This window comes from Sinocyclocheilus rhinocerous, unplaced genomic scaffold (assembly GCF_001515625.1).
Source record: "Sinocyclocheilus rhinocerous isolate Xijiao unplaced genomic scaffold, SAMN03320098_v1.1 scaffold347, whole genome shotgun sequence".
NCBI lineage: Eukaryota > Metazoa > Chordata > Actinopteri > Cypriniformes > Cyprinidae > Sinocyclocheilus > Sinocyclocheilus rhinocerous.
Window position 1 is genome coordinate 204,169 of NW_015632719.1, and position 4,879 is coordinate 209,047.

Here is a 4,879-nt window from a genome sequence, read left to right on the forward strand (position 1 = left end):
GCAGGACTATGGCCTGTTCACGCAGGTGATCATGAACGCTGGACATCTGTGTGGACACATGGTGTGTTTCAGAGTCAGTAGAAAGGTCTCTTTAATGTCTTTGTTATTGTAACTGTGACATTAATTCTCTTCTGCCTGTAAACCGTAAGTATCTTAAGGACTGTTCCACTGGTGCATGTGCAATAATTCTTAATGGTTCATTGAACAAGCATGAAAACATTGTTTAAACCCCTTCCAATAAAGATCTGTAAAGCTTATTTGGATTTGACCAAATAATCCTTAAAATATGGTATCCTGAAAAAGGGACATTTCTTGTTTGCCCGAGTTTATTTTTTTCCAGACCAGATGAAATTTCTAAATAATTAAGTTAACAGAGTGAGTTAATGGCATTAAAGACTTGATGACCATTAATTTTCTTCTATTAAATTATGACAGACCAAAACCCTGTGTACATAAGCTGTTAAAATACAATCTGCATTTAAAAGGATTTACAGTTACTTCTTCCTGTACAGTCGAAGACCTGGGTGTTATATCAGACAGGAACATGTATTTTTTTTTAAATAACATAAAATAAAGTATTTCCCATGGAACAAAACCAGCATTCTTCCACCTTAGAAACATTACCAAGTTACAGAACATGTTACCTGTTTCAGATGCAGAAATACTAGTTTCACATTCATCGCCTCAACACTGAAATATTGTAATGTACTACTTGCTTCAACAAACAAGCTATAGTTATATAGTCTGATATTAGCCTCATCACATTGTATTATGCATAAAAAGAATTGCTCCATAACAGACAGCTAATTTTAATTGAAATCACCAAAAAACGCACTTTCATACCCTGGAGACAGGGCTTTCGCTGAACACGGACAGTGATGCTGATGCTTTCACTCGGAGTAGAAAAGTATTGGCAACATGTGAGAAATGCTGGTTTGCATGAAAAAGTGGCGGTACACTAAAGATTAAATTTTAGAAGAACTGCGTACCGGCCCATTGTGAACACTGATATAACTTCTAAATGAGTGTGCGAACCTGCAACCTCAGTCTACAAATTTATTGTTCGATTTTCTTGAAAAATGACAAAATTAGAAAGATGAGACTTTGTTTCATACCAAAAGTAACTTGCTCTGTCTTGTCTGTTGGCGCATTGTCAGTGTCCTCTTTGCTCCGCGATGTATTTTTCACTGCATGAGAACATGATGTGTGGCGTGAGAGCTTGTCAGACGTACCAATAGTAACTAAGGGGGACGGGTCTTTGCGAAGGGTCAGCTGACTGTATATTGTGTGAAAACAACATGAATTGTGTTAATGGTATGGTCACAACAGACAGAGATTGTGCTAATTGTGTTTAGAGTTTTGAAAATGTGACTACAGGTTGGACAAATGGATGTAGCAATTGGGAAAAAAACCCCGAATTCTTTCCCTTTTGCTTTCCAGTTTCTACTTCAGAATACCCATACTGAAGTAACTGCAGATTGTGCCTGCTCCGGTTTGGATCCAGCTGAAGATTTCCGATGACAAAGACACTTACGAACACTTTGGATCGACATACAAAACTGTCAAATATTATAATTATATTGTCATACAATCCTTATGTTGTAATCATTATGAAAACCAGTTGTAATTGTTTCCTAACACATTCATTGTGTCTGCTTAACTGAATACGACGTTAATGAAGCACATAATATGTATTAAGTTATAACTGTACATAGGGGTGACCCCGAATAGACGAAGATTCGATGCTTCGATAGGAGGAGCCTGATTCGATACCAATCTCACAGTCGAATATTCGCGGGGTGTTATGATCATGCCATTTTGGCTATATGGGGGTGCACAAATGTCTGATTTCACATAGAACTACTGGTTTTCTCCCAATAAGTTAATATACAGCCTATTAAAATAATGCTGTAAATAAGAATCTGAAAAGAAACATTTTAACGTGCATGAATAAATCCAACCACCCCTATAGATTTAAGTCTCACTTTCTATAATCCGTGACAGACAGAGGAGCATCTTGGCGGCAGCAATTTAAATCTTTAGCAACACTCAAACTGACACATTCTTTTTTCGATCAGGTAGGGTACAAGTGATTTCAAAACATTTCAGCCAGTTTATATATATAATGTATATTTTATTTATCTCGTATAAGATGCATTTGATTGAGTTGCGCTGCAGTAAAGCGCTTCATTGTAGTACTACAGTGATTATCTCTTCAGCACGCAGCGCGAGCAGGACAAACAACACTGCAGAATATTAATAACTATGACTGGGACTGTCATATACATAGCAGAACATTAATAACTACTGTCATATACATACAACGTTATATAGCACTATTGTAAAAAATTTTGTGAATTCTTAGGGTTTTGCTGAGGTTTAATGTTAACTATCTTTTAATCAAAACACAAAACATTATTTACCCCGTTTGTATCTGCGAGGCATCCATTACACTAATTCCCTGTGTGTTAACGTAATTATGACTGTCGAATGTCTGACTTGACTCTTGGTAATGTATTTTGCCCTGCCCCCAAAACATATGATTCGACTATCAGTCGAATATCGGCAAGATTAAAAAATTCCGATTCGACTGTGAAAATCCTTAGTCGGGGACACCCCTAACTGTACATTACTGCCATATAGACATTACTTTGACACACTCATCCCTGGCTGATAACAATACTTTCTAAGTGTAACAGTGGGAGGAAGGCCAGGCCTACAAAAGGGGAACAGATACCCACTTCATGGCAGTGAAAACCAAGAGGAACATGATATCAGGATGGAGCTGGAGAGCTGGAGGAAAGGATGACCCAAGCAGAGCCGGGGGATTGGAAGACTGAGGCAGAAGAAAAGAAACTGGAGACCAAGGCAGAGCCGGAGGAACAGAGGACCAAAGTAGAGCAAGAGGACCAATGCGAAGTCAGGGGATCAGAAGACCGAGGGACTGCAGTGGTTCTTGTGGGATCGAACTGGAGAAGCCTGAGGTCCTTGGTAACCTGGCAGAGCAGGAGGGTGATGAGAACCCAGGAAAACATGAACTGAACTGGAGGAAGATAAACAAAGACCCAGATTGAGCCAAAGTGCTGGATGGAACAATCTGAAGAGGATGGGCTAGGGTCCTGGGCAGAACCAGGGAGTCTTTCTTGCTGGACAGAACCGGCGAGGAGGAAGGGCAAGGGTCCTGGGCAGAACCAGGGAGTCTTTCATATCAGGCAGAAGCAGTGGAAAAGAAAGGGCTAGTGCAGCAACACTCTTTCACTTCACCCATGGTGAATGCTAATAGCACAACCTAATCCAGGTAATGACAAATCATCCCTCGAGGACCTTTCCTTTGGCAGCAACAAATTAAACAGCTCATTTAAGCCTGTAAAAATGAAATTAGGGCATCGTAATCAAAATGCACCAAGTTAACTAGATGTAAAACCTACAGAAGTGGTCCATGAGAGAACAATTGTTCTGCTTGAGGAGGATTAGCTGAACAGCCGCTATATCCATTTGTTGGTTGTTCTTCTGTAACGACTGCTCATAAGGAGTATGGATCACAACTTTTATGTAATCAAAACAGGATGAAACGTATATAAACTGAGAAATGGAAAACTTGAGTCATTAGTGAAGAGGTTATATGTGACCATTTTCTCTTCTGTAATAATTGCCTAACCTGAAAGTTGAAAGAGGTCCTCAAAGAGGTCCGGATTCTTTTCACCGCGTCAGAAAAGAATTCAGAAGCTTCAGAATCTCTCACTGCTGAAGCCCGATGTAGGTCTAGTTCCAGCTCTAAAACATAAGGTGGGTCATAACACTCATCTCTCAGTTACCCGGACAGTTGGCACAGTGGGTGAGACATTTGGGGAGATACTAGGGATGTTGGAGGGAATATTAAAGTCCCCACGAAGTGGCTTGATGATCAGTTTTCTTTGATGTGTTGACCCATTTCTGATTTAAATATATCAGGGCAGTACATGAGCCTGTCCCCCGTTTTTAAATAGCCAGTAACCTTTAGTTCAAGTCAAGGCCTGACAAACACAGTAGCAATTAAAATGCAGTTTTATAAATTTCCTCTTTGATTTAAATTTCTGTAATAATACCAGTTCATGTTTACTAGAGTAAAACCCTGAGTTTTAGTAATAATGATGACGTGCAGAAAAACTAATGTTGGTGCATGGCAACAGTGTTATCTCCTCTACTTCTTTTCAGGGGCCCGTTCTTCGTACGTTGCTAACTCAGTTAGCTGGATTTGATTGTTGACGATTTGGCGAGATCTTGGATTATTTGGTTCTTTGAAGCTCATCCTGGACTTGCTGTCATAGCAACAGGTCCGTAAACTTAAACCTGCTCGGGAGCAGCTTATTTCATGTAAACAGGATTAGATTGCATCTTTTTAAGTGGAATTGATATTTAAAATCTGTCCCAGCCACTGCTACTCTATTAGAAGAGTACCCTACTGATCCAGGGACAGTAATTTAAAATAATTTAAAACATAATATAATAATGTTGTGTAGTCTATAATACTATAGACACAGCCAGTTCTACTCATTGAAATATTTATTCGTGATAAAATAATTACTTTATAATCGTATTGGAGTCTTACACACATGCTGTACAGTTAATCTGAGTCGTGCATTAATTTGAGTGCTGACAGATATTATGGGAGTGGCTTGATGGAGCGCAAGAGATGCAGATAACATGATCTTGACCCTTAAGAAATGATGTCATTACGTTGCTGTCTTGCCGCCAGCCAATCGCTGCATTGCTGATTGTCTGTCAAGTTTTTTCGTCAGGTGTCCTTTTTAATTATATGATGTCATTACGTTGTTGTCTTGCCGCCAGCCAATCGCTGCATTGCTGATCGTGGTTTCGAGTATCGATACATCTGCCCTTT